Here is a 25,126-nt window from a genome sequence, read left to right as displayed (position 1 = left end):
GGCTTTGGGGTGAGGAAGATGAGGGGCTGGTGAAGGTGAGGAAGGGTTTGGGGTGAGGAAGATGAGGGGCTGGTGAAGGTGAGGAAGGGTTTGGGGTGAGGAAGATGAGGGGCTGGTGAGGATGAGGAAGGGTTTGGGGTGAGGAAGATGAGGGGCTGGTGAAGGTGAGGAAGGGTTTGGGGTGAGGAAGATGAGGGGCTGGTGAAGGTGAGGAAGGGTTTGGGGTGAGGAAGATGAGGGGCTGGTGAAGGTGAGGAAGGGTTTGGGATGAAGGAGGTGAGAGGCTAGTGAAGGTGAGGAATGTGAGGGGTTGGTGAAGTTGAGGAAGGGTTTAGGGTGAGGGAGGTGAGGGGCTAATCAGGATGAGAGATTTGGGGTTAGGAGCTGATAAGCTTTTTAGGTGAAGGAGTTATGGGACTGGAAAGGTGAGAGGGTTGGGGAGCTTTGGGATGTGGGTATGTAAAATCGTGGAGAAGACAATGAGGATCTTGGGAGTGAGGGACATGTTAGGCTGCAGAGGTGGAAATTGGAAATGCTGTGTGCTGTGGCGAGAAATCAGGTCAAAGGAACCTACAGAGGTTGGGAAGGGATGAAGAATGAGTAAGGTGATGTTGGAGAGACTTGTTTGGAGTGTCTGAGATAGCCACCCCTTTCTCGTCAGAATTTGTTAAGCGCCCCTTTAGGGTTGTGTTGGGTGGAGACTGCGCTGGAAGCTGACTTGACAAAGGGACCAAAGATGGAAATTAGCGTGCCTTTTCAGACTGTTAAACTTCAGTAGTCTGCCATTTGAATAATTCCACACTTAATCTGTCACCTGATCTCAAAGCTTTATCACAAAACAATTGAGTCTCTCCTTGCCTGATATGATGGTGGGAGGGTACTGGGGAAAGAAATTACTTCCAACTTTGCTCTTAAAACTCCATGAATGCAGCAGTTTTCCTTAAGATCATGTTATCAGTGATCTGCAACTCTTGAGGTGCCTCAATTTAGCAGCTTTAGCAGGTGCAGAAACTCTGCTTGACCTTGAAAAATATTCTCTCCATGGGGCAGTTTTCTGTTGGAGTGCTTTGCCTTCAGTATTTTCTAGGTATAGAGAGGAAAAAGGAGGGGAGGCAAAGATTTTGCCGAGGCTCTGACTTGGCACTGGGTGCGGTGAGTTGAATCAATGTTTCTGGAGCCTGGCTAATTCAGGGACTTACAAATGGAAAAGCATAGGAAAGATATTGCAGGATATTGAATGTTAGACAGAGGAGATGTTTTCTCCTTCAGGAAAAGAGATGATACAAGAATTGGATCTACAAGGAGAGGCAGCACTAGGTACAGACACAGCCAAATAACTGCATCATTATGAGGATCCGTGGGAAGGAATTGCACTGTTACAGCATGTATCCTCTGTGCTCTGCAAAAACTGCTCCAGTGTGAGCTGCATCATGTTCCACTGCTGTGATCAGACAGTGCTACTAAAATATTTAATGAAATATGGCTTGAGCAGGTGCTTGAGCTCAAAGAGTGAGCTTGTGAATACTTTCTGCTTCCCTCCCCAAGTCAGGCTTTTTTGAAAATATCTGGCAGAGGGGGGGTTGCTGATGTGATTGCACTGCTTGTGTGGCTTGTGTGACTTCTTCCCTCCTACCAGTACTGTGAAAGATAAGGTCTTCCTTGCTTGGTTTGTTTAGTGATTATACTGGATTGATGAAATGTTCAACATGCCTAGTTTTCCCCTTCCTAAATAAGGGAAGAGGTTTCAGACAAGAGATTAAACTATTTACTTGACACTTTGGCTATAAATGCTTACAGAAGTGTTTTTTACTGTAAGTTTGAAAAGCTGACACTACCTTAAACTCCTAAAGATGCATCCAAAAAACATCTGTGAGTTCCTGTTTATGTCAAAGGTAGTGGCAGCTGCTGTCTTGGAAGTGAGAGCTTCATTCCTCTATTAATGAGATTAAATTGGATACTTAAGGGAGTTTTCATGACAAAATAACAATTTCCATGATCTAATGGGTGGGATCAGTGGAACAACTTCTATTTTAGTTTGCTATTTGGAGTGTCAGAGGCTGGTTTACATGGGTTGGCTTGTGCCTCTGCAAGCAAGTAAATGATAGCAGTTCTTGTGTTCAATTATGTATGACTGAGGCATCTTCAGCAAAAGGAAAATGTGTGGTTCTACAGATAAACCCTCCTGTGTAGCTGTGGGTTAACTCCTGCAGGATCCTGCTGTTCTCTGCGAGTCTGTTGCTAAGAAAGGAATGAGCAGTATCTGCTGACGTGATCTTGCTTGGATGCTGTGGGGACTGCCTGCAATCGAGGGCAATCCTCTCCTTCCAAGATGAAATGTGCCTTGAAAATTCAGTCTGTTTTAAGTACAGTTGTATTGTGCTGCCTTGGGAGGTTGTTTTCTGCTGGAGATGTCCTTATTAGTCATGAGAAGGTGGCAGGAACACTGACTAACAGCTGATGAACCTGCTGCTCCTTCTGTGTTGTGTTACAGCAAAACTCAAGAAGTGCAACTTTGTTCATTTGCCTTTTCAGTGGGGTGGCACAAGTGGAATATTTTTGTGGCTTCCAGTGAAGCGTGGTGTAACTCTGACTGAAACAATGCACATGCTTGTATATCTAAGTGCATGTGACCTTAAGTTTTCCCACTGAAGCAAGTGTTCAGCCTGTTTGAGGAGCTCTCTGAGGTAACTGCCTTGATTCTCCAGGTGGAAATCCAGGCTCTGAGAGAGCAGACTGAAGTTGGACCTGTCTCACAGGGCTGTGACCTCCAAGGTTAATTACCTTTAAACTCACTCCAGTCCTGGATTCTCTGGCAGCTAGAAAGTTAAGACTTGGTAATATAATGTTGCTCTGCTTGTATGCTGAGGCAGGAATGCATGGACTCTGCCTCTATCCCTGTATAAACTTAAATGGATCATTTATAAAAGCAAGGAGAATATTAACATTGGATGGTACCTGCAGAGTAATTCACTAGGGAACCTGCATCTAACATTTGAAAAACTTTTCATGCAGTCAAAATATGTTGCCAGCTTCAAAAAGATGTTGAAGCTTTAGGGGTCATGAATTCCTGGGTAGGAAGGTGATGGCTGGCATGACCTGCCAGGTGATGCCTGCAGTTGTGAACACAGCTGCATGTAACACTTCAGCAGACACTGATTTAAGCTATAAACAGTTCCTTTACACAAGAGCATTTGATCTTGTCTAGCCTGTAAACTCTGCTTGTGATGCACCATTTATTTGAGCACCTTATGACTTCCAGCAGCAATTCCTAGAGTAGAAAGCCAGTTCCACTGGTAGAATGTGGGCACTGCTACTTGCATATTGGGCAAAAGTAGTGAAATCCCTCACATTGCTCGTCACAAGAAGTTGGAGCTGGCAGCTGCTTTTGAGCTTAACTTGTGGTCTGTAACTCCTCTGCCCCTCTAAGAACATAAGCCATCCTAAAATAATTTCATCAAATGATCAAGCAGTATCTGTTGAGCAACAGTGTATGTATGCTGGTGTCATGTTTGACATAAAAACAAGCTTCACTTGCCCTTCAAGCTGACTGCAATGCTATAGGCTACTTTTAATAGTGTAAAAGCATGCTGAACAGAGGCAAAGCTATTGGAGTTGAAATGGAGCTTTCCAGCTGATCTGCCAGGCGAGCCCTGTGGAAGTGACAAGGCTGTCGTGACGGAGGAGGAAGCTTTAGCAGCTTGCAGAGGAATGAGTAATATGAAGAACTGTTTGTGCTGTGTTTTAGTTTTGCAAGGGTCACTCCCATGACCTTTATATCTGTAATACTTGTAAGATCCCAGGCTGTGACCTATTCCAACTCTAGGCATAAGATTCACCAAAACTGCCAACAGAACAGCCTTGTGTGCAGTTGTTTCCTTTAGGATGGATTAACTGATCTGATACCTGTTCTGTTGGAGCTCGTGGTCCTTCGGCTTAGTGTCAGCCTTACTGAACACTTTGATTCAGCAGTAGTCCCTTGACTTGGGGATTACAGAGTGCAGAGAGCATTGCTTAGCTTAATATACCAGCATTAAACATGACATGAGTGAAACAATACTTTTCCTAAGCAGAGCATTACACCTGCCCATAATGGCTGTATCAAGTCCAATAAACTTTCTAGCTGTTGTGTGTTTAATGCTCCATGCAAAACCAGAAAACAATCCAGTTGTCAAAGTTGGAGCAGAATGCTGTCAGGATGAGTGACACCATGTGTGTAGCTTGACAGCTGATGTTTTAACCTGAGAGTCACCTTTCAGACAGGAGATCTGGGTAGCCCAGAAACCAAGCATGGCAGCAGACACATTAAGCTGTGGGGTGTTGTGAACCAGGGACTGCGTGCTTTCAGCGAGCTGCTGCTGTCAGGTGACTTCTACGATCAGCAGCTTATCAGTTACCCACACATCTTGCAGTTGGGTCACAGCCCTGCCCAGAGAAACTACCCAAAGCTTCCACTGGTAAACAGATATAATATCCTGCTTCTGGGACTGTGAGGGGCTCTTGTATCCAAGCACTGAGTAATTACTGCTCTTCTAAATAAAATGATTACTCTTTAGTGTGGTAAAGAAGCATAATATTCCTCCAAGTGAAACAAGGTACCCTGCATGAAAAAGAGCTGATTTCCTGCTATTAAATCTAGACCTCCAATAGAGTTGCCCAAGACTGAATTTGCCTTAAGTTAAAAGCTGGGCTTTGGACACTCAGTGATGGGTTCAGAGCACTCAGTGTCTGAGCCATGGAGTGGTTTGTGCTGTGACCTAACTGGCACACGGTGGCTATTAACTAAAGCCCCTTCTTGCTGGTACTTCCAACAAGTGCTGTGCAGTCATTTGGACTGCAGCTGGCATACGGCTTTGTAACAACTCGGGACAAGCAGCCAGGTTTCCTCATCAAACTTGCTCTTGGCAAGTGACTCTGGCAAGCATCAGGACACAAGGCTTTTGTTGGGTAATGATTGGGTTTGGCTTAAGAGCTGCTCCTGACCTTGGTTTGGCTCTTGCTGGCATGGATTCTGCTCAAAACATGAATCTCAGTCTATAGATGGTGGGAAGTTGGTCTCTACAATGTGGACAACTACCAAAACTTAAGACCCAGTTAAAGATGGAGAAGACTTGATTTCCAGGACTCCCATTTATGGAGGATAAAGACTATTAAACTTTAGCTTTAGGAGGCCTGGCTGGCCTGACACTTCAGGCTTGACTCAATCTCTTTTGCAGTGTTACATGAAGACTGACTAATCTGGTGGCCTGAGGTGTTCTGGGAGGGGACTGAGACATACTTTCCTTGCACGACTGAAATTGTCAGTCAATAGCTGCTGCTCATGCAGCAAGGCACAAAAGGGTAGGAGATAAGATTTAGTCTTAAGAGTAAGCCAAAGATACTTTAAAGAAAATTCTAGTGTGTTAATGGCAGCAGAAAGGTGTTACCCTGAATTGTTTTGCTAAACTCTGTTTGAAGTGGATTTTGTCAGTATTCTGGGGAGAGAAGGTTGGTTCTCTCAGCAGAGTGGGGAGAGGACCTAGTTTCCTCATCTTGTTTTAAATGAGAGCTCTAATGTTTTTGTAACTGAAATTGAAACCAGTGTTATGCTGACCCTGCATATTTTCTATCCTCTGCTGGCTGGCCTGGACTACTTCTGCATGCAGTGTAGTTCATTTATTTTGGAGACTTGAAAACAAGCCATTATCACCCTTCAGTGCCAGATAAATAAATGATCTAACTGGGGGCCGAACCCAGTGTTCTTTTACAAAAGCACAACGGCATGTCACTCTTATCTTCTGCATTCTGCCCTTGAATATGTGATCAATCTTTCTGGACCACATCCAGAAACCAGTGGCTTAACCCAGCAAGCGATGACTGCAGAGCAGTCAGATTTCTGTGCCACTTCATTTCCTATCATCACTTACACACAGCAAACAGTCTTCCAGCACTGTTTAACCTACAACTTTCTTATCAATCACATGGAGATACAAATAACAGAAACAGGAGTCAACTCTTAAATAGTCTTGATGCTGGATCTGTGCCTCCAGGTAACTTGAGGGGGTGTTGATTTTTTTGTTTGGTCTTTTTTTTGGGGGGGGGGAGTGGGGGGCAGGGTAAAAAATCCTCCGATTTCGTGAGGGGAATATCTGAGCGAGTGCACTGGCCTGAGCAGTCTGGCTCTGGGTACTCCCAGAGGAGTGATCTGACAGTCTGAACTATTGCTCCTTAGAGTAGTGTGGCTGGCCAGCTAACTCCCAAGAGTTCAAAAAATAACCCAAAACAAATGCACAGCTTGCTTTAACACCAGCCCTTCCAGTGCATGTCCCATTTGCTGTCTGATTCGTAGCTGGAGGAATCAGCCTGTGATGTAGGCTTGTTCTTTTCCTTGGCTCTTGTTCTGCTTCTAACTTTGGTGTAGAGGGAAAAGGCTCCCACCTCTCAGTGCACAGGTACCCTAATTGTTTCCAACATCATAGCACTTCCACTTCCCTAAAAGTCAAATTCCTTTCAATGAACTGAAAAAAGAGAGTGAATGGGCAGTTACCTGTTCCCTTCACGTTCCTACAGTCATTTCTGACCTTACAGTTGGAGCTTTTTCTGCTGCTTTGTTTTCAAATCACCTTTCCAATTTGTCATCTTCCAGGTACAGTCTGTTCAAAGCTCTCATTATGCAGCTGCATAGCAGATCTTTCAGTCTACTGAAGAAATGGAATTGAATCAGATAAGGTGTGTCCCCTTCCAGACAATTGCTCTGGGATAGTTTGCGTGACAGCTCAGGGTGCCAGTTGAAAACAAGCCTTTTGACCCTATAGCACTAGTGGGATCTCTAATCTTCTTTGTATGCAAATGACACATGGACACTACCATGGCTGTTCAATTGTGTAGTAGCCCCCAATTAAGCTGTATATAAAAGGGTTTGGGTTCCCATACAGTGAATTTTGTGCTAACATCAGATGCCTGTGTGTCTAGTGAGTTTGGTATTACATTGTTAGTAAGTCTTTTACTGGTTAGGAGCAGCAGGATATATTTGTGGACAAGTTATAGCCTTGGTGTGATGACTTAAGATAAAGCCTCACTACTCTGTCCCAGGGTATTCTTAGCCTGGTCATGGCTAGATGTCTGTAACATCACTTTGTCAATGTAAAACCTAATGAGTTCTCAGGGATGTACAGTATAAACTTGACTCTGCTCTTTGAACAATTTCACTGCATCACCCCTACCTCTTTGTGGTAAAGATACACATAAAAAAACCCCAGTGCTCAATTACTGCAAACTATGAAACATGTACATTCATCAGACTACAAACTTCCAGCTCATTCCAGCAGCCCAACACTGCATGGCATTTCCCTCAACTGCACTTAGTAGTTTTCTCTTCCTCATTAACTATGCTCCTAAATTAACACATTCTAAGAGATCAGTTCCAGTTCTTTGTTAGGGCTGGTTACTGAATAACTGGCTGTAATTAATGCCTGAATTTATCACTGCTACAATACTGGCTACACTGTTCCCTGTGCTTCAGCCTCTTTAAGAAGCTCTTTGTCAACAGACTCCCTGTCTGGGTGGCTCTGTGAGGAGTCTGTGTATTGCTGAGTATCTCACTTGCAGGATCCTTCAATGAACCTGGTGAGTTGCCCTGATTGTGGATCACAGCCTCATTCTGTCTGTTGGGAACTTAGTAACTGATGTGTCCCTGATGGCCTTTTTGAAGTTTTAGGGGCTACCTAGTGACAAAGCCATGCTGCTAAGTGGCCCATGGTGACACATCAGTGACAGAGAAAGCTTTAAATCCCTATGTGAAATTATTGTATTGACTGGATATATATACACACACACACACACACACCATAGCTTACAAAAGACAAATTCTTTAAGTAGGGAATAAGGTTTCAGCTTTACATGCAGAAATTGCTGCTGTCCAAATGATTTGGAGATCTTGGCCTAGAAGATGGGATAAGAAAGTTGCTGCAGTTCTGTGCTTCAGGCATTCACAGTAAAATTGCTTTCTCTGTGAAAAAAAAGTTTGAAATAAAGAGGTGTTGGTAGTGGTTCTCCAAGCTTTAATGCTAAAGGTATATTTTCTAATAAGGGCATGTGTTTGAATACTTCAGCTCTGTATTTATAACACCTTCACTGTGCACCATCCTCTCCTTCTTGCATGTAAATGAATGTGGTCAGGGTGAAAGTACTGTGCAAATGAAAGCAACACTTGGTTTATCTCCAGTAGCAGCATTCAGTTCATTAATATTGCATTTCCCTGTAACTTAGTGGAAGCCTGCCTGTGTCAAAATATTAAATAAAAATGGGTTCTGTATTTTTGCATTAATGACTGTCCAGCATAATTTTAATTCTTACCCAATGTAGTTATGCTTATACCATTATAATACTTCATTTTCTTACTCACTGTTGATGTAGGGTTTAAATAACTTCCTTTCTCATTGTCTGGATAATAGTCATATCTTTTCAAAGAATGAGAAAAACAAGAACACTGGCCAATTCTTGGCTTTCACCAGAGAAATTTTTAAAATATTGGACTGGACTGAGAGGAAAGCAGGAAGCCAAGGCTGGAAATTTCTCTACTCCATCCTATCTGAAAAAGCAAGCAAGAGCCCAGAATTTTCCTTCATTAATTTGTTGGCCTCATAGGACAATCTGGAGCTCTAAGTTGCTTGATGTGAGCAGCTAAGACTAAAGCTACACAAGTCTGTCTTTTTGCATCTGAAAGGGCTTAGGCTTGTAATAATGCTGTGACCCTTCCAGCCTTGCAGGGAATAATGAAAATACAGCAGGCTTACATGAGCAATGAATACATCCTGCATTGTTTATATCTGGGCCCCATAATTTCATGTTAGATCTTCACTCCCTTCTGAGACTAAGTAGTTTAGGTGCAGAATTAAACTGTAGATTGTGCAGCAAAAGCCTGAAAGTCTGGGAAGCTTTTTTTCATCAGGTAGGTGGGGGGTTTCACTCCCAGCCTGTGTGGGGAGGATGTATCCAAAGTGACAGACAGGTGTCACTGCTCACAGACTGGTGGGATTCAGCTGTGGCTGCAACATTGAACTGCCAGTGCTTCTGAAATAGTTTAATCTCAGCAAATGGTTGTCCAGCCTGCCCCTCATGGTAGGGAGTGTTTAACAAAAAGCATATGAGAAGGCACATACTTGAGTGCAGTTTATTTGCTGTTCAGCAAAGAAATCTGGGATCAAGCCTCTGAAGATCCTACCCAGATGGCTGATTTAGCCCATGTGTCCTAAAGTAAACTGGAGTCTGTTTTGATTACTCTGTTCTTCAGAAGGAATTCACGTTTCATACCTGGGAAATTTGTCTATGTAAATTTCAGTTCCACGTTTTGAAGGCTGAGTTTTGCTCTGCTTGCCAGTGAAGGTTTAAAACGCCTGGTTGATGCTCATTCTAACATGACAAGTATTCTTTCATTGGGTAGAATACAGAATACAGTTGCACATTTTATATTCATTGTGTTTTTCCAGACTTCATGTGTGAGTGGTGAGCAAGGGCACACAAAGTCCTCAGAGGAAGATGAAAAAGCTTTCATAGCAAAAACTTGTTTGAGTTATGCACACTGCTGTTCACATTACTAGAGATAAATAGGAAGAATTTTACAGGCACCATGTGAACTCTTTTCCTGCAGGTTTTATTTTTTCCTGATAAACTAAGACATTTTTATCCCCTAACTCTCTACCCCAATTAAGTTAACATAAACTGACTGCAGCTTGATTGAAAACCAGAATACAAGTTAAGGAGAGTAATGTGTCACATTATGGCTGTTTTAATGTAGAATTGAAACTTAAATTTAAATGTCTTTTGGCTTAAAAGGAAAGGTTTAAAACAAAATGGAAGTGACCTTTTGAATTATGCCTGTTCTACTATATGATCATATGTACTTCTCCAAAGAAGTCTATGGGTCAAAAGTCTCCCCATGTGTTTTGCAAAAGTCTTTATATAGAGGCAATACATTGAACTTTGAAATTTGTTACTGGAAGAATAAAAGCTTAACAGGATGATAAATGGTTTTCACTTAAATGAGATAACAAGGATGTGGTGTCCCTGTTTCATCTGTTAAATCTTGACTGCTGTACAAAGCAACATTAAATTATTTTAAATCTATTTAGGCTCTTAAAACCTAAAACAGTTAAGGGTATATTATGGTTAACTGCTGATTGCTTTAATCAAATCTTATTCCTCTTGAAAATCTGTCAGGTGATTACTCAAATGATAAAAGCATTAGTTTATTGCATGTGCTGGTCCTATGCTGTTCATAATTGAAAAAGTAAAATGACTAAGCACAATGCTCTCAGTAAAGCTGCCAAAATAAAATACACCCCAGAAGGGCAAGCCATGCATTTCATTAAAATAAGGTTCAGTAAGCATGAAATTTATCACCCTAAGGGCTTCCTCACTCTGACAAGTGACTAAAGTGTAAAATGTCAAATACCTCTGAACTGACCAGTAACTTGCATTAAGATTTTGTTAGGTGTACTTTCCTGTTCACAAGCTACAAGAAATGAATAGTTTTCTTCCTCAGCTTCCTGTGTTACTGCTGAAGACTCACACCTACACACGCAGCACATGCAAATGTCTGTGCCTTTGTGGGCTCAGGGACATGGGAAACTCTGTGTGCTCACAAGGAGGATGAAAGAATGGCAGGGAGCAACCTCAGCTTGTAGAACCATGAGAAGTTGATCCATGAGTGGGGCAAGGAAGGAGTGAACCTGCTGGTTGTCCTCCCCCTGATGGATAATAGCACTTCTGTTACCCATTGCATCTAGAAAATATTCTCTAATTCTCTAATTTGGCCTAATCATTACCTTCCTCATGGAGAGATCACATTATGTTGTTCTTTCAACAGCTTCTACATTTGAAGCCCTCTGTTAAGACTTTGTTTAAAAATAATCTCATGCCTTTCAGACTTTGTAGTCATGTCTTCTGGTTCCTGTCCTTTTGATTATTTCCTCTCTCAGTTTTTTCTGCTTGGCTCAATTTGATGTACAGCATGCTTTGCTCACTGAAGTGTTTGGCTTGAATGTTGTTGTGCTTGATGAGGAATCATTTGTCATATAAGGTGATCCTCCCCTCTAAAAGAACAATAGGACAAAAGTGAGAATATCTCCTTTCAACAGGATGTACTGACTTGGGTCATGTTTCTCTGCTGGAATCCACAGGTCTTCCTAAAAAACGTGCAACCCCTTCTCTAAACCACTATCAGGAAGCATTGTTTGAATAAATATTTGTTAGGTTTTTGGTTTTATTTCACACTATGGTTTTGAATCCTTGCAGAGAGATCCCTGATCAGTAAACCTGCTTGCAGTGCATGGGCTGATATTTCTGGACCAACACCAGAAATCTTCTGAAACCCTTCTTGGGAATACTGTTTTGGAATACTCCAGCTACTTGGGAGTACTCCAGCTACTCTTCATAGCAAAATTTGTGGGAGCTGTTGTAATGTCCTTTAAGTCTGAGTGTCCCACCCACTTCAGTGATGGTTTCATCAAGTTTGACAGAGCCTGAATATATTCAGGAATGTATGGCACATCCTACTGCTTATTAAGACTTGTGAAATCCTATGTGATTGCTAATTTATTAAAACCTTCAAGTGTTTCAGAGTAGGATTTCCTTGGAAGATTTCTTGAGTGACCCAATTCAGGCAATTCTACTTGTCTAGAATCAATTCTAAAATCTCTTCCTTGAATCAGAGGCCTATAACAAGCTATCCATTATGCCAAAGTGCTTACACAAGGCTTTTAGAAATTCTAGGCAAAGTTAATGTCACCAGGATAACTGCCAGTTGCTCAAAGCCTCATGCACTTCATATTTTTGGTTTGCCTGCTCTTAACAGCTGTACACTTCAAGCAGGTGTAGCACTTGAATACTTAGGACTATATGTATCACCATATGAAGGTAACAACTTTTTGTCTGCTTTTCAAGGACTTGGGGTGGTAAAGTTGAATGACAAGTCAGTTAATTTCAACAAACTCTTATTTATAAATGCCTTGCAGACAATGAGACAGCAAAATAATTCAGGAATGAATGTTGTATCCCTTATCAATTCCACGTGTGATAAATGGATGTAGCTGGTTGTAATGTTAGAGAAAGGAATCTGTAAGTGTTAACTATCTTCATGGGAATTGGGGTGGAAGCCAAGCCACTATCTTGTACCAGAATAAACTGATAAGAGAAAGTGTTCAGTTAAAAGTAGAGCATTTGTTTAAAGAAATAGTCTGAAGATGTAAAACTCTTTGAAAATTTGAGATTAGGTAATATGTGCAGTATTCATTCAAGTACCTGACTTTAGTTAGTTTTGTAACTTTAACTCACCCCCTGGGAGATATGACAGCTGTCCTCCTGGTCTCCCCCATTTCTTTCCATAGATGCAAGCCTTTCATTTCTTCTGCAGCACAGAAAGAGAACATCCATTTGAAATTTATCTAGTCAGAAACACCAAACAGCTTCAGCCAGGTGTATGTGTGCTCCCATCATCCTTTGTCTGACTTCTGCCATTTGTGATACTCCTTGCTTGGGATGCTGCTGTGGGCAATCTCCTGGAAGACAAACAAGACAGTTTTGAAATTTGAGAAATTTAATATCTTATTGCAAGTAGAATCTTGCAATAATAAGTTGCAAGTTGATTAGGAGCTGACAGATCAGGCAGCTGCAAATGTAACATCTGGAATACTGTGAGGTCAGGCTCAGCTTTCCAGAGGAGCAGTGAGAAGACTCTGCATCCATTATACTTTTAGGATCAGAGAACAGAAAGCTCTGAGAGCTTAGAGAGCTGAGTCCCTGTCTTGTGCTGTGCCTGTTCCCAACAGCTGCTGCCAAACCATAAAGGTGATTAAACCACAGAAAAGAGTAGAAACTAAAACTCTTGTTCTGGTATTTCTTCTGCCATCTGAGCAGAGCAGCAGAGATAAATCCAGACTGAATGTGAGTGGAGCAAGATGAGGAAAAGTCAGTGATGGAACCACAAGTTTTAAGCACTATAATAAAAGGTGTGTGGGATGACAGACAGTGAATGAGAGCTATTTAACTGAACTCTCTTCATAAAGCCCATGCTCTTGCTAGATGCTATTACTCAAGTTTAGAGAATGCTCCTGTCAGTCTGGTGAGATGCATGAGCAGGTAGCCTCAGAGCACTGAAGGCAGCATTCACTGATCAGCTCACAGTTTGGTGAGTTCTTCCTCTGTTCTGTGAATAGCCCTACAGTTCCTGAGCTGAGGTCCTTTAATGCTAGGTGCCTGTTAGACTAATTCCAAAAATTTATCTGAGCAAGATGTTGCTGTTCCTGTTTATCCTTCAAATCAGCACCCACTCTCCAAGCTCTAGTTGGTGTGCCTTTTAGAATTATTAGGAGACACTCAGTCCTGAATTGAAGCTGTAGCTGTTATTTACACTCATTCTGTGGAGTCCCTTTTATATTCCTCCCTCTGAAGATAGCTTACACTAACTGCACGTGTATTTTGGTGTCTCTTTAAACAATAAAGGCACAAAGCCAAATTTATCTTGTTGGCAGTTCAGGTTTCTACTTCTTTCTCTGGATTTCCCCCTTGGCTTGAGATTTCAGGATCTATCCAGGGTAATAGAATAAGGAAAAGAGATTGCTTGTTTTCTGAGTGCGCTTTGCAGAGAGGATCCCATCCCTTTCTGAGGATATTAGATGTCTAGTAGGATAACCTGCCAGCTCAGCTGTTACACTTCAGTATCAAACTACTTTGTGCACTTCAGTTCTGGTGTTTCCTTCATTGTTTTGCTCTTCACATATGCTGCTTTCAGTGCCTGCACACATTAAAGCAGCTCTGCCTACTTAGAGAAATACCTGTGATATTATCTGACCACAAATTCATTCTGCCTCTGAGAATGATCTGGAAAGGCACTACAGCTGGTATGCAATTAGCCTTGCATAAAGAAACAACCACTAGATTAGCTTTGTTTTCTAAACAATCAATCGTGCTCTCACTGCCCTGTTCTCTATGTCAGCAGCCCTGTATCTGCAGAATGACTCAAGTGCAATCACTTTGAATCTTACAGCTAAATTAACATTGGCTATGACTTGTTGATTTTAAATAACAATGCAGAGAAATCTCCTCTTCCTAGAAGAAGCCTGCCTAGTCCAGTAGACACTATTGCAACAATGTTTTTGTTCTTATGGATATTCAAGAAAAGCAGTTTTAGCATGTGAAAGGTTAATTCACTGAGGATGTTTTAGGTAATCCATCTGTGTTATCTGATAGTAACCTCCAACAAAATGCTTTCAGGAGGCGAGATGCCTTTCAAACAGCATTTGCTTGTTGTTTTGGGTGGGTTGGTTTTGGTTTTGTTTGGCAGAAGGTGGGAATAATAGCTCACAAGGGGAACCAATGTTCAAGGTATTTAAATGTACATTAGCATCTCTACTGCCTTTACAACCTGCTTGTGGTAGTCCCAGCTGCCTTGTAACAAATAGTTATAGAGCAGCTGCTGAAACCATTGATTCCTCTTAACCACTCTGCCTTGGAAACTTGCCTCTGTGGGGACTTGGAGAGATGCAAGACCCGTGATCTGGATGAAATGAGGATGCTTAGAGTCCCATGGATGAGATCTGCCACCATCTCACAGTGCAGCTTTGTCCCTTGGGTTATATGTTGAGTTTCCCTTGGAGGATGGCAGCTGTCTGTTTTGCTGGAAGCATGCAGGAAAAGTTGTTGGGACTGACAGAGCATGACTGAATTGTCTGACTGTGACAGGGCTAAACCTAGACTGGGAGTTGGGTTTGCTTTCAAATATTTTCACCTGCAAGAATTTCTATAGTGATTGCACTGATGTGACAGCAGGGTACAAACACTTCTGTGGTGCAGGAGTGCTGCAGGTCTCATCCCAGAGTGTCCAAATGTCTGCTTGTTGAAGTGGCATTGGAGGCTGGAGCTTGTGCATCCTCTAAGAGGAGAACAGCTGACAGTCATTCCCAAATTAGGTAAAAATGCCAAATTCTGGCAAGCCTTTGCCAAGTATTTCATAGTTCTCCAGAGTCACAAATGCAAGAGGTTTGTGTCCTCTAAATATTGCCCTGCTAGCTGGTCTTCATGTATCAAGTCCAGCTGCCAAGCACTTGTAACCTCTTATTATTTTAGTGTACATGTCAGTAAATATCTTATCCTGACAGTTCTAACAGGGTTAGAGCTTGGCAAAACACATTCTAAAATAGCATTTGTTCATCGTCCAAAATCAAAATGTCCTGATCAAGCTGCTCTTAAATGTGACCATCAGCTTTCTATGGGGCTGCTTATAAACCAGCTATCTAAAGCATTTTATTTGCACTAAAATGAATGGTTTGTACCTTGGCCTAAATACAGTCTGTTTATTATCTGTATTTGTCTCCTATAAGGCATAACTCTTATGTGGTGTGGGTTCCCTACTTTGTTAAAAGTACTGGTTGTGGAAGTTCTTACTGTATTGATCCTAAATGCTGTAAATAAGGTCTGAAATCAGTGCTGATTTATCCATATTATTGACCAAACAGTAATTCTCTGATTTTAAGGTTTAGTAATTACTGGGGTTAAGAGGGAATTCTTAATTTTGTTTGTCTTGTTTTGTAATCTTACACCTTACTTAAAATACCCAGGCTGTGCATCACTGCTAGGTCAGTTCAAATGTTTATTTAAATAATTGAGAAACTAAATCAAATAGCTCCACTTCATGGCAGTGTACATAAACACGTCTGTCACGCTGGTATTTGGGACAGCCTCAAAAACTGGAGCAGGGATCTGCTCAAGTGCTCCAGCAATACTTTTTATGGAGTGTGCTTTCTCAACGTTTGTTTGTAATTATTTGTGCGGCTAAAGGGAGGCGCTGCAGATGTTTACCGAAGGTGCTGCACCCTAAACCTGCAGTTTCCTCTGTTAGCACCACCTCGTTCATCGCAGGTGTGGGGCCAGAGGGGTGGAAAGCAGCTCTTTTACCACACCCTTTGTAGCAGATTTAGGAGGAGGTGGTATTCTTTCGGTGCCAGGAAGTAAGAAAGAAATAAATGTTATCTCTAAACACCTTTTATTCCTTTCTTTCAGTACTGAAGTGATGAGTTCTATTTAATACTTCATCAGGGGATGTTTGAGTATTTTCCTTGGCTCAGATGGAGGGAAGCTCGGCAAAGCTTGTGTGGGGAAGGGAAGGAATCTCTCTCCCTTGTGCTGACAGGAGACAATTTCCAGCAATCCTGATGAGTCGGTGTTCAAGCTGCAGGTTAGGCTGTAAATGTTGGTTTCTTTACCAAGCAATCACGGTGATGAGGTTCCCCTTTGATCTGTGAGTCCACTCAAACAAGGCAAAATGAGAGCACTTAGTGCAAGATGATATAACCAGTTATATATACTTGTTTACAAACCCTTTGGAGAATCTGAAATGTGAGAAACCCTCTTCTGAGATGTTTTGGTTTTTCTCTGAGGGAGTAATTATTTCCTCAGAGTTAGTAAAATCTGGTCAAAACCTGACTTCTCCCTCTTTGTTGGAGGGTGAACAGAATTCTAGGGATGTTTTCAAAAGCTTCCTTTAACAGAGTTTTCTGAGATTGAATGATGGTAATGCGTTTAGGGACTGGTAATTGAAGATAATTCCAATGAATTAGACTTTGCAGACATTAATGATATGCTAGAGGAAGTCGGCTTATGAAGATCTATGCTGTGCTCTTTTTTTGTCTTGATCTATTGAATAGCTTCTGTAATTGTCTAATACATATTCTGTCAGTATTTGGGTTTCTTAAGTATTTGCAGCCTAAAGAAACCAGCCTGTGAATTTTCAGGCAGTGAATATGATTAGTTTAAATGCCAGTATGTGAAAATAATGTGCTTTTCACAGTAGTATCTGAAAGGGATGTCTAACTTTGCAGATACAGTCTAAGTAATCAGTCCTGGCTTGACTTTTTTTATGGATGAATATTCATGCAAAAACTCTAGTCTCAACCTATTATAGATAGTATTTCTTATTCTGGAAAACCATCAAAGGTTGCTCTGGTGTATTCCATTTTCCCCACTGCAGTTGGGAGGACAGCCTTGGTGTGAAAGAACTTGCTAAACAAATGCTACTGGCAACAATGTCCCAGTAGGATTATTCTTACACCACCAGCCCAGCTGGGTTAGACATTGCCCTTCCTTCTGCAGGAAGGTGGGATTGGTGCAGTTAATCCACTTGGTTATGTATTAAGAAGTTTGCTGATGATAGCCTTAATTTTGTTTTCCTCTGTTGTTCTACTTCACAGAGACAGAGGGAACAAATCTGTTTAATTCTGATGGGAGATAACATTTGGGGTCAACATGGTTTAAAAACTTGAGGATCTTTTAATAGGACATTCCAAGCTGGACCATAGCTTTAGCTCAGGCAGAGTGAAGTTTGTGCCTATCTGACCAAATCAGTGAGTTTTCTTAGTGGCTTGCAGCAGTGTCAGCCCATAACACCATGTTTGCACACCGGCCTGAGTGATCTCTGTCCCCATGAGGTTTTGAGTTCTGTGCCTTTGTGGTGACTTGGTTGTTGGGTTTTGGTTTTGAAAGCTGTTAGTGCTTGCTGTCTTGCCCTTTACCTAATTTTGGGTGTAGAACCTGCTAACTGGACGTGCAGTTATCACAAATCAAGCATGCCTATGTGTTTGCTGTGCTGTGACACTGCTTCTTAGTGCTTGTTTTCTTCCCAGCATCCCTGGTCTCAGCTGTTACGTTTTCCATTAGCTCTGAAGGCTTCTCTACTGCTATTTATGCATGTACTCCCTTAGCTGTTTACTTGTTTAATGTATCTGTATTAATAAACATGAAGGTAATGTGAGTATATATGACTTTTTTATATCAGTAAATCAAAATATAAGTTAAATCAGATAATGCCACCTCTCCAGTTTAACAAAATGAAGTATTTCCTACTAAAAACAGCAGCAGCTGTGATTTAACAATGTAATCTGATCTAATATTAGTAACAGGCTGTGCCTTTAGGGAGCAGTATAATATCCAATCCACTGAATAAAGTCTCACATTAAATTCTGGATCCCTCTTAAAAAGATGGCTTCCCAGAATTGTTTCAGTAATTGCATAAAGACCCATGATTTCCTACTTATTTTTCCCAGTAATGAATGGAGAAATTATGTTGGCCCCCAAAATACAAATAATGATGAAATAGTGCTGTCTTACAAAGCTGTTCTCCCTGGTGCCACAAGTATCTTCACCTCTCCACCTTACCTCTTGAGCTTTCTATTCTTCCTCATGTGTCCAGGCAGGAAAATTCCAACTGGGGAGTTTGTCATGCCCAGATTGCCATCTGTGACTGCATCACCACCTCTTCCAGCAGGAGCCAAAATCTTACTCTTGGTTATTTTCTGAGTAAGCTGTGAGGGGGTGGAAAGAGGGTCCCAAGAAAGCCAAGGGGGTTCTAGTCAAGGCCATGCTTTATGGAAAGAAGGAAGCAGGAAAACCTATGGAAGATTTAACTTAGGCAGGGCTGGAGTTTGTAAGCCTGTCAGGGTTTAATAATTTCTGGAATTTTGTATACATACCAAGGAGAGGGTGCAACAAGTCTTCATTAACCCTTCCAAAATCAAGCTGTTCACACCCTCCCTTTTATGTTTTGGATTGTGGTTTGGATATTTATTTGTTGGGGGAGTAGAGGATGTCAGATGTTCAGCGTTAAGAGTAGAAAAGCTGCCAGCATCATCTGCTTCTCTTAGATGAATTTGTATTAGAAACATCGTGTTTTGGCTTAAACAGCAAGGTTGTAAAAGACATCAACTGACTTAGAGTGTGTGAGGAGTCCTGAAGTCAGGCAAAAGTTTGTGTTGGAAGAAGTGGGAAAAATGCTGTTTCTCCATGTGAGGTGGATTGCTTCATATTGTTTTAATTCACAACGTGCTGCAGAATGACTTACCCCTGTCCAGACCTTGCTTCTGTGGCCTAAATTGTGTGGTAGCTTCAAAAGTAGGTCATGATGCAAAAGCACTGTGCTGTTTCCAGTGGCTCTTTTCTCTCTTTTTTTTTTTTTTTTTTTTTTTTTTTCAAATCTCAGGTTTCAAGATAAACTTGCTAAGAATCTGACCTGCAGTCGGTATTTGTCATAGGGTTGTTTGGGCAAGATGTCCTTGTAGAAGAAGCTGGTTTATGCTGTTGTGTTTCAATGCCTTTGATTACCTAAATGATGAATTAGATGTTAGGACATGTCAAATGTGGTTCTTTATTGCACCCAGTTAGCCTTAACCTTTTTCCATTGGCAGGGTTTTAGTGATTCACAACAGGCCAGTCCAGGGTAATGTAAGACTGTTTTAAAGTGAGAGATTGACTTTCAGGAGCTGGAGGTAACATAGCTCATATATGGAAATATTGTTAAGTCATACATGATATAATTGATTTTTTTAAAAAGTATTTCTGAACAAGTGTAGTCTTCCCCCTCTGATAGGGTTAATACAGTTCTTTTTTAGAAAGTAGTAGCTACAAAGCTTTTAATGTTTGCATTTAGCTGTCAGAAGTCTTAAAGAGAGTTGAAACAACTGCCTGCCTGTAATTGCTGCCCTTTTGAACCAAAGGCCTTATGACTCACCTATATAGCAAGTCACAGAGTTTGTCTACACTTTTATGATGGAACAACTTCATTAGATCACAGAAGGATACAGCCCTTCCTCTGAACTTCGAGTAGGGCAGTTGAGCACATTTATCCAGCTGGGCCAAGACTTCCAGGTATGTGTTCTAGATGCTTTTCTTCCTAGTGCAGTGACTGAACACTTCAGTATTGACATGGGCCAAAAAAACATCCCTTGTCACCAGTTCTGTTACTATAAACAGCAGCTAATTATTAGCAACAGAGCCACAAAACTGCCAGGGAGAAAATAGCTGCCTGTTGGCCAAGCAAGTGGTGTTCTGCCTTGCATCTGGCCAGTACAAGGAGAATACAGGAGAACTCTCCCAGCATGCCTGAGGATCCTTCTGCACAGCAGGTGTCTGGAGCTGAGCATATGAGTTTGCTTTTTGACCTTGTAGCTTCAGGGACCCACCAACAGCGCCTTTGTGAGCTGCAATTTCACCCTGGCTTTAGGTATTGCTGCCCAAAGGGACACTTCCCCCCCGTTACTGTGGTATTGATCCCTGCAGCCAACAGGATTTTAGAAAGGATTTCTTTAGCTGCTTGGACCTGGTTTTGTCAGCTTCGTTTTCAGCCTGGATCAGTTACAGTGTCTGGTTCACTGCTGTGCTGCTCGTGTGGCTGCGCAGGAAGCAGTGGGAGTAAGGAACAAGGGGCAAAGAAAAGGAAGAACAGAATGGTGCTCTTAGAGGAAGTACTGGTTTATACCAGCTTCAAGTGAATGAGAAACCTAGAGTGTAAGCCGTGGAATAAGCTGGTAATGTATTTTATGTGATATTTCTTTACAAAATCAGTTGCCTGATCTTACAGAGTAGTTTTTAATGTATTTTGAGAATGGACAAGGCTTTGTAAGCTGGTGCAGCCATGCTTGCAGAAGGGATTGAAGGTCAGTCTTGCCTTTAAGAACTTCTCTTTTACAGCAGCATTCTCTTTGTCTGTTGGTGTGGTGGAGCACAGAGCATTTGAACTCAAAACACCAATTTTGTCCAATTATGCTTGGACAAAATCCATTTTACTCTTGAAAAGGCACAAGCCCAAACGATGTGTCCTTTCAGAAGCCAGTCAGATGCCAAAGCAGAACCCATTGTCCACTTTGCATTGAATTGTGGAAGGAATAATAAGTAATGTTTGTCTGAAACATGGTGGTGGAAGTGCTCAGCCAAACATTTATTCAGCCTGAAGAAAAGACAGATAAACTCAGAATACCTTTCTTTCTAATGCTAATATTAAAGTTAAACTTAAATCAATCTAGATAACTCTTCAAGATATGGCCAGATTACTTGAAAACCTGAACATAAACCAACTTGGCAGAAAAGTCTTTGACAAATAAATGGAATGACTGGGCACTTACAGGCTTGTCAATCTGACATGATTCACAGGTGAAATATTGTGGTTGCTAGCATGGATGTCTGTGGGATGCACTCATTGAAGCATTGGAGGAGGGTGAGTTGTAAGGCTCTGCAGAGGAATGAAAATCCTCTCCTATTAGACTGGCAGCTTCTGCAGTCTTACACTTTTTTCCCAAGTAAATATTTGAAACTTTCATGAGGAAGTTCACCTACTTGGGTTTTTTGTGGTTTGGGGCTTTTTGATGTGTTGAGGAGAATGGATCACTGACAGGTCCTAATGTGACGATGACAACTGTGACTAGACTTATTAAAGCCTATTTAAATTCTGTAATAACTGATTAATTGATCCTTAGCTATTTTCCCTTGTCAACCTTCACAGTAATAAACAATGAAAAGTCATTGTATGCAATGATAGCTCAAGGTGTCTCTTCATCCTTCCTCTCCATCAAGGTACCATCCTTTTACCATCAAGAAGGTAAAATTCATTTAAACTCTAGAATCATAGAGTATTTCCAACATCATTAGAAAATAATTCCTATGAGTAAAACTGAGTGCAGCTCTTCATTATTTAAGACAGCTTTGGTCACTCTGTACCCTTGCATGTAAAAGAGAGTCATGATAACGGAAGGGGCAGATCTTGAAGGCAGGAGATAACTACATGAATGACTGGAAGTTAATGCAATAAACTTCAAAGAAGAGGATGAGATAAGGGGTAGTTTATCTCTGTTCAATCCTCTCCTTTTTTCCTTAGATATTCAGTAGTGCTTGGGCAGAAGTATTTCCATTGTTTTCAGTTTGCTCATTCCAGTTTTTCATAGGCTGTGCTTATTTTTGTCGTTGTCTTGAGTTTTTATAATTAGTGCATACCACCTCTTCTGAGATTGTTTCCTACACCAGTAAATGCCTGAAGGAAGTGCTCAATGGCTTTATAGGAAGAAAACCATCTGAAAGATTTGAAATCTTCTCATGGTATGCAGTTGGGCCTATTTAACTGTTTTCTACTTGCTGGCTTTTTTACAGCTCAGAAAAATACATTTGTGATTACCTGAAACGTGCTGTGTACTCCACAGCTTACAGTCATATGCTTTGGCACTGGTTCAGAAATTCTAGTTACTTGTCAAACAGTGCATTCCAATTCCTTGTTAGCAAGAGAGATCTGGAAACAGGCATCAAAAATAGTTCAGTCTTAAACAATTTGGGCAGGATCACTGTTAACCTCATTTTATTTTGGTATTGATGGATGTACTACCAGTCTGCTGGCCTCCAGATGGTGGCATCACAAGTGCAGGAACACTGTTTGTCAAACCCCCAAGTCCTGAACTTAAAAACACACTGTGATGTGTGATAGAAGTCATTTGCCCGAGGCATCGTGTTGGATAATTATGCAGCATGAGCTCTTTGTGCATCCTAAGCATCATAGTGCTCCCTAGGGAAAAGAAAACCATGAAATTTTGTGGGCTACAGATATGACCTATATAACACTTGCTCTTCTTTGGCAAACCCTGAGGAAAGGCAGTGATTTTCCTTTGGTTCTTTGATGGTTCACAGACTCTGTCTGTGAAGAGTACCTATTTGAGGATTACTGATTTGTCAAGCCTGTAACATGTTTTGTGTTTGACACAGTCATATTATGCCTCAGTGGAAGGTAGGTAGTAAAAGTATAACAAAGATAAGATTGCAAGCAATTTGAGAAGCTTTATAAAATTTTGCTTACAGAGTAGGTTTTGGACTATATTACTCACCTGTTTTGTTGGAATATTAACTATTGCTTTATATGTTTTTGTCATTGCTAAAACATGGCCAAAGGTCAGAGTAAAATATGTGCAATTAAGCTGACAAAGAGCCAGTGTCATCAGTCCCCTCCTCCCATAAACCCTCGGCAAGATCAGAAATATTTCTGTATCTGAAGTTCTCTTCCCACCCAACCTGTGTACAATGCCCAACAGGAATCTTTTCCCATGGATGAAATTCTTCATTTTTCTGCTTTATTTGTTGTTAGTTATGAAAATACCCTTGAAAACCAGCCATGAAAAACAATTAGTGCTGGATGCAGACATCAGAGAATTCTGCATTGGTATTTTAATCCAGCTTCTCTACAGGTGCCATTTACTTTGGAGTTCTTTGCTGCATAAAAGCCTCTGTTATATTTACTTCCATCAAGTAAATTAATTTCTCTCCCTCTTTGAGAAGAAAGAACGCCAGTATTCAATCTTGCCAAATTCAAAATGAACTTGGAAAAAAAGAAGCAGAATATATATCAGTCTAAAATGAACATCAACACAACTGGGCAGGGCTTAGGAAAGAACTGAAGACCTTTCTGAGAGGCTCTTGTTATTCTCTGGCTCTTGTATTAGACCTGCACTTGGAGTCAGATGAAAGTGCTGCAGGAAGTCTAGCGTTATGCTTACCACAAAATTGACATAATGGAACAGTAATTCTCTGTTCTTTTAGATAAAACCTGTCCATTGTGCCTCCTCCTATTGCACTTGAACACTGTAACTGCTTTTTCTGGCATGTTTAAAATGTGCTGTTCTTATCTGTGTCAATTACAGCTTCAAAGTCTACCTCCATCTACCACCCATTATTCCTGGCTCTTAAATTATCTGATCACTCCCCATCATCTTCCACTTCAGAAATAACTTTTTCAGTCATCCCTTAAGAGCCTTGCTCAAATGGGCTAAATCTCAGATATCTGCTTTTGTCCTGCCTCTTTATCCTTTCCCAGAACAAATGCTCCTGGCTTGGTGTCATCCTCCTTGCCATGTGCAGGCTGCCCCAGTGCATCACAGAATATTCTGGAGTGGTGAACTGCCTTCCTCAGTGCCTCACCCTGGAACTGCATATGGAAGGAGGTGTTTAGGCAAAGGCAATTAAATCCTTCACAGGAGGGGAAATCAGGCATGAAAAAACAGTAGAAACTTTAAACCAGACTGTGCAGGAGAGTAATCCATGACCCTTAGTCTGTAATGCAACATAGATGTTCTGCTGAGGTTTGGATAATAAGGGCTCACATGTATACTTTCAAATTCTACTGAATGTCATGATGCCTGAGTCTGCCAGCAGTTAAACATTTTATGACTAGTCTGTAATTAAAATAATTGCTCCTACTCCAGAACATGTATTTTGTAGGCTTTACTCTCTCAGAACTCGTGTTATGTAAGGTGGATGTGTTTTTTTTAATGCACAGAGTACTTTACATTTATTATAAACTACTTACATCTTAATTTCTGTTAATTCTGAGTGGGTAGAGAAATGCTTTCCAAGTCCTTTTTGTTCTGAGCTATTTAATGCTTATAGATAAAACCTTGAACTTAAAACTTGGTTTATACTCTAGTTCAGTGAGTTATTTTAACTTTGTCATGTAATTTAAAGGTTTGTCCAGCTCAAAATAAAGTTTTAGCATTAGTTTGTTGTTGAGGTGGTCAAATGTGAGAGTTCCAGTAATCTTGGGGAGCATGGAAGAAGAAGACATGTACCAAAAAAGATGCTTTTGAATGGAAGAATAAAATATGTGCAATAAACAACTCTTAGGAGGGTGTCAGCAGGAGGGAGTGCTCAAGGTGGTGTTCTCATGATGCACTTTTAGTAGAACAGTGTCTCAGTCCCACTGAAACAGAGCTGCTCTTGTGACTGAACACCAACCATGGCATCTGTTTCCTAAGGCTCAGTTTTAGGCTCACCACTTAATGATCTGGTGTGTGCTCAGGCCCACAAAGAGTTTTTGTGGCCACAACTGAAGAGATGGGGAATTGCAGCATGGGGACTTCTACTGAGGCCAGCTTTGCTGCCAGAGCCAGCATTTCATGGAACCGTATCCCTGAGGGGTTTGGTCCTGGGGTCACAGCTCAGTCACCCTGTGTGCAGAGATGTAAACATGCATCCTTCTAATACAAACTTGATGTAATCTGACTTTCTTATAAGAAGCTTTGTTTTCTTCTCCTAAGTGCTTAAACACATTTTGATTGGCATGGTGCAGTATTTGTACATCTGCTTAGATTTTGTCTATGGCACAAAGGAGGGGAAGGTACAGAAGAAGCTTGTCTTACCTGTTTAGAATATATTTTAATAATTTTAATGTGGAAGATACTGTACCATTCTGCTTTCACAAATTTCAGCAGCCTCACAGGAAGTGGGAGTAAGATGGTCTGGTCTTGTGTGCAGAAAGAAGATGAATTCATATGCTGTGTATATCTTCATTAAAGTTTAA

At 41.2% G+C, this 25,126-nt stretch overlaps 1 protein-coding gene across 3 annotated transcripts in view; it reads left to right on the top strand.

Annotated features, from left to right (window-relative positions):
• Nucleotides 1-25,126, top strand: part of SLC45A4 (solute carrier family 45 member 4) — an 85,471-nt gene that overhangs the window by 22,982 nt on the left and 37,363 nt on the right. The gene's annotated exons all lie outside the window — the stretch shown is intronic.

This window comes from Molothrus ater, chromosome 1, assembly GCF_012460135.2.
Source record: "Molothrus ater isolate BHLD 08-10-18 breed brown headed cowbird chromosome 1, BPBGC_Mater_1.1, whole genome shotgun sequence".
NCBI lineage: Eukaryota > Metazoa > Chordata > Aves > Passeriformes > Icteridae > Molothrus > Molothrus ater.
Note: the sequence above shows the minus strand (reverse complement) of the source record. Positions and strands in the feature narration are given on the sequence as shown.